The sequence below is a fragment of the Triticum dicoccoides genome, chromosome 5A (assembly GCF_002162155.2).
Source record: "Triticum dicoccoides isolate Atlit2015 ecotype Zavitan chromosome 5A, WEW_v2.0, whole genome shotgun sequence".
In the NCBI taxonomy this organism is placed as follows: domain Eukaryota; kingdom Viridiplantae; phylum Streptophyta; class Magnoliopsida; order Poales; family Poaceae; genus Triticum; species Triticum dicoccoides.
Genome location: NC_041388.1, coordinates 21,116,403 through 21,122,192, shown reverse-complemented (window position 1 = coordinate 21,122,192; position 5,790 = coordinate 21,116,403). Strand labels below are relative to the sequence as shown.

The 5,790-nt window shown below is 48.0% G+C and overlaps 1 pseudogene; it reads right to left on the bottom strand.

Annotated features, from left to right (window-relative positions):
• Positions 1-1,400: 1,400 nt before the first annotated feature.
• On the bottom strand, positions 1,401-5,749 carry LOC119299074 (annotated as a pseudogene).
• Positions 5,750-5,790: the final 41 nt, after the last annotated feature.

The window sequence follows — 5,790 nt, the reverse complement described above, 5'->3', positions numbered from 1 at the left end:
ACAGATGCCTGCTTAGTAAATGGTTGTATAAGTTGTCATTTGAGACGGAGGCAACATGGGCGCAGATTTTACGTAGTAAATATCTGCAGTCCAAGACCCTATCCCAGGTCACTGTCAGACCAACTGATTCGCCGTTCTGGAAGGGGCTCATGAGAGTCAAAGATACCTTTTTAACAGAACTAGGTTTATTGTCGGTAATGGCAACAACACTCGATTCTGGGAAGATACGTGGCTTGGTGACGCGCCTGTGGCGACCCACTATCCGTCCCTTTATCGTATTGTTCAGCGTCGTGAGGCTCTTGTTGCTACGGTCATGCAGTCCATTGCACTTAACATTCAGTTTAGGAGGGTGCTTGTGGGTGATCGGTGGGAAGCATGGCTTCACTTGGTTCGTCGACTGATGGAGGTTCAGTTAACTCCTCAGCCCGATCAGTTGTGGTGGAAGCTTACTAGATCTGGGGAGTTCACAGTTAAATCGATGTATATCGATATTATTAACTCTAGTGTGATTCCTAGTTCCAAAGAGGTTTGGAAAGTCAATGTCCCTTTGAAGATCAAAGTGTTTATGTGGTTTGTTCATAAACAAGTAATTTTAACAAAGGACAATCTAGTTAAGCGAAACTGGACAGGCTCTACTAGGTGTAGCTTCTGTGATTGGGAAGAGACTATCAAGCACCTCTTCTTTGACTGCCCGTTGGCACGAGGGTTGTGGCGCTCTGTGCAAATTGCCTTTAACATTACTCCTCCGACTTCGGTCAACACGTTATTCGGGACGTGGCTTGCTGGGATAGAGCCAGAAACATCTAGACACATTCGTGTAGGAGTTTGTGCGTTGTTATGAGCAATTTGGAATTACAGAAATGATTTGGCATTTAACAGAACACCAACTATTCATTTTTTGCAGGTTTTATTCCGAGCTACTGCGCTGATCCGTATGTGGTCCTTACTCACTCCGACGGAGGTCAGGGAGCGTTTGGTTACTGGATCTGTCCGGTGGGAGATGGTAGCGCGGGATATCTTCAACCGGTTTGGATGGCGGTCATGTAATAGGATAGACGATTAGTTTACCTATCTGTTATTTTGCCAGCCGGTTGTGGCTTGTCAGGTTTTCTGTTTTGGCGTTGACGCTATGTGTGAGCTAGCCGATCCTTTTTGTTCGCAGACCTAAAGACCTTGTTGAACCTTTTTACTTGCTAATAAATATGGCCGTATGCATCGTTCTGATGCAGAGGCCGGGGAGTCCCCCTTTTCGAAAAAAAACCATGATTACAATACAGGAGAGTGTTAAAATCTTACACGTATTGGGATAATTAAACAATATAAGAAAGTCTTGCATGTACCAGTAAATTCACAGACATGTCAGAAGAAGTAAGCATCTTCATCTTTATTCAGAGGTACAATTATAAACAGGGCACACGATATAACTTATGCTGCTTAAGACCTTCCTTGCCCTGGTTAATTAACAATACAGAGCTCTCATTCATTGGGTTGCAGCACGGACACTGGTTCTTCTTCAGAAGAAAATGTTTATTCCACAGCTGTGTTCTTTGCGAAGCTTGCCCACTTCACAACCACAAATACATAGACTTGATCGTACACCTGGTCTAATAGCCGGAAACAGGCAATTCTCCATCTTTTCTTAAACAACAGTGCACAAAACACCATCCAGAGCCCCACCACGAGTCCCAGCACAAGACCAAAATGGAAGGTCAGTGGATCAAATTCTAGCTTGCTGCTTCTGAGGTCGCCATGGATGAACGGATAATTTCCTGGACAATTGTTGTGGACAGGAGGCCCACAGAGTCCACTGTTGCCGATGTACATGAGCGATGGGTTGTCCGAATCGAGGGTGTCAAGTTGGCGGCCAGATGGTATCCTTCCAGACAATTTGTTGTAGGATAGGTTCAAGGCGGCCAAAGATGTCAGATTTGACAAGCTTGGCGGGATTTCACCAGAGAACTCGTTCTCAGAGAGGTCAAGAGACACCAGTGACTGCATGGCGCCAATCATGTTTGGAATTTGCCCACTCAATTTGTTTGATGACAAATTCAAATTCATTAGTGCAACAAGGGAAGCGATGTCTGTAGGGATTTCACCAGTCAAGGAGTTAACTGATAAATCAATGCTCACAAAATATGCAAGTGTTCTACCATATACAAGTTGCTGTCCTTTTGTTACTACCGACAATATTTCTCCCAGGTGACCTGCCCCCATCTCAGGTAATTCCTTGTATCTACCATGAATATCCGAAGTTCCAATATATGTATCATCCATATCCATGAATTTGTTTTTTACTTCCGTCATAAGTGTTAGGTTCGATAGATGCCAAGGTATTGCACCAGTGAAATTGTTGCATGATAGATCCAAGTATTGAAGGGACCTAAGGTTTGTTATGTCGGCTGGAATATTATCAGAAAATGCATTGTGACCCAATAGTACAAAACTTAATTCCTCAAGATCTCCTATCCATGTAGGCAATCTTCCAGACAACTTGTTCCATGCGAGATCCAAGAACTCCATATCTGTGTTATTCTGCAAAAATGCTGGGAATTTTCCTGATAAACTGTTGTTACCGAGCAGAAGAAATTGTAGTTTTTGGATGTCAAAACATTGAGGAATTTCACCCTCTAAAAGGTTGTTCGACAAATCCAGATACAATAGCTGTTGCAATTTGCAAATGGATTCTGGAATGTACCCTCTAATTCGATTTGAATAGATAAGCAACATTTGAAGTCGGGAGGCTTCAAAATTTGATGGTATTCCTCCTGAAAATTTATTGTTGGATATGTCTAACATAGTGATATTTGTGAGCTATGAAGGTATTGACCCGGTGAGCCGGTTTGAACTTAGGTAGAGTTCTTCCAAAGCCATGCCATCCATATGCGCTGGCAAGCTTCCACTTATTTGGTTGTTAGAGATGTTGAGATATGTTGACTGTGAAAATGTATACCAAAACCAATTAGGAAACTTGTCCTCTAAAGCTGTGCTCGAAATATCAAGTGAATCGATTCCCCGCAGCTGCTGAAGCCAAGTTGGAAAGAGAGGACCCATTTGACAAGATGAAAAAACTGCAGACTGTAGCCTAAAAGGAGAGCGCCAATTTGAATCAACTACAATCTTTAAATTATTGGACGACAAGTCTATCGTCTTCAAACATTGTAGATTTGCAAAGTGCTCTTCCATGATCACACCATTAAGGCTGTTTTTGCTTAGGTCCAGATCAACCAGATTCTTCAGAGAACCTAATTCAGTGGGTACACTTCCATTGAAGTGATTACTGGAGAGGTCTAGGAAGGTCAAACAAGTTGAATTCATAACTTCTGGTGGTATTGATCCAGTAAGTTTGTTGTCTTCAAGAAAAAGGAACGCCAAATGCTTCAATTTTCCAAGCTCGACTGGTATACTTCCAGTCAAGTTGTTGTGGCTCATGTCCAAATAAGTCAGAGCAGTAAGGCCACCAATTTCAATTGGTATCCTATTGAGTCGATTCTGTCTGAGATCAAGATTGGTTAAATGCACCAACTTCATAAGCCCTGGCGGTATAAGCTCAACAAAGTTGTTGCTGGACAGGTCAAGCACACTCAAGCTGCTGAATTCCCCTATAAAATTTGGTAGGGTCCCAATGAATCCGTTTCCATGGAAATGCAGCTCCATCAATATTTCCCATGTGCATTGCGGCAACCCCTCCATCAACACCTCTATATCTCCAATCATAAAATTTCCAGAGAGGTCGAGGATTTCCAAACAACAAAGATTTTTAAGAAGACTTTTAAGATTTCCAGTCTCATCCAGAGAGTTTTCTGACAAATCAAGTACCTTGAGTGAGGTCATGTTTCCTAGTGCATCCGGAAATTTTCCAAATAGCCGAGTCTCACCAAGACCAAGGTATTTGAGGCTTGTCACTTTCCAAAACCAACTTGATTCAACTGAGTGGCCTAAATTATTCCCGGACAGATCAAGCTTCTCAAGTTTCGTGAGGTTAAGGATGGGAAGCGATTGGCTTGTAGTATCAAGTGAACATTCAACAAGATTCATAACCCTTAGAGATGGAACCATATTCAATGCACGAGGCAAGTCAGCCACCCTTGAGAGATTTATTCCTGTCATGCCAAGGTACTGTATCAATGGTAGGTTCGTTAACCAAGTGATGTCCGTTGAATATGTCCCGTAATAAGAACTCGTGCCAAGATCAAGATGCTACAAGTTAGAGAGGTTATCAAGCTGAGATGGAACTTTGCCGGTAAATGGCATGCCAGAGAGGTTAAGATATCTCAAGTTCTCCATGGAGCCCAAGAACTGAGGAATAACGCTACTTGGCCCCAAACAGTTCATGCTAAGATCCATGTGCTCTAGATGCTTCAAGGAAAGGAGAGAAGGACTTATCTCACCGACCAATGAATTAGCATCATCGCACACATCATAGGGGTCAAGGTCCGGACTCGTATTGCGAAGGTGAAGCTTGATGACATGGACTCGTACAATTTTATGGCTAGACTGTGCTGGGTGTTATTGGCCACCGGACTAGTTGCGCGCCTGCAATGCCGAAAAAGGCTTTCGCCCTGCTTTATATATAAACTTTATATATAAAGCAAAGATCCACAGTGCTTGGTACAACCGCACTCACCCACCACAAACACACACATACGCACTCAAGGCACGATACATAGGCGCTGAGCGCAGCAACACACACCCTAGCACTACAAGAGCCGCCGGGCGCTTCATCCGAAGAAGGGAAGCCGCATATGACGAACCGTGGGCTCGAAAGCGGTGCCTTCAGGAAGGATACGGCACCGGAGCGTCGCCACCGCCTGATCTGAGGATCAGAATTTCCCCTGGAGCACCACGACGGGCAGTGATAGCCGCGACGACGCCTTCAAGAAGGGAGCGATCTTCGCCATCGCCAGTCCGTCCGAAGATAGAGAGGTTTTCACCCCCGCCAACATTCACCGCCACCGAACGCCACACCCCGGCTACCACGCCGCCCACACGGCCGTAGTAGCCGGGCAGCACCAAGGCACGAGCTCTGCCCAAGAGCACCGCGCCACCACCACCAGGGCCGCCGCCCCGGAATCCAAGACCTTGACACCAAGTCCCCCGAGCCCCACCGCTACCCCCACCGCAGAGACGGGCGGAAAGGATCTGCCTTTCACACCCCTGGCCGGTCCCAACGCCGAGATCCAATAGGCCGGCCACAACAAGCCTCCATCGAGCCGTCCTGCTACACCGGGCGCGAGACGAGCGCAGTCCTGCCGCCGGGCGTGAGACGGGCCGGTCCTGCTGCCGGGCGCGAGACCAGCTCGGTCCTACGTCACCGGGTGCGAGACGGATGATGGACCACAGCCGGGAGAAGGCCAGCCCTTTGGTGAGAGAAGCGGACGGACGCCAAGGAGAGGGGTCGAAGGCCGATACAGGCAGCCTGCAGACGGGCCGACGCCAGGAAGATCTGGCCGCCGCCGCAATCAACCTGCCACCACCACCGCTGCCAGCGGCAGCAGCTAGTGCGCCGCCGAGGTCCACGGACATGGCCACGACCACACCCGGTCGCAGCCCGCCCCGCGCCGCCCGACGCCCACATGCCCGCCAGACCAGAATGGTGCTGGACGGGGCCACCGCCGCCAAGCACGCACCACCGCCCCCGCTGCCACGGACGACCACCGCCGGACCTCACGGCGCCGTCCGCAGTCCTCGCCGCCCGCAGCCCGCGTCGCGACGCGGCTAGATCTGGCGGAGCTGCGTTGACCCGCACCATCCGCTGCCACCGACCGCCCAGCACGCTCCGCCACCACGACG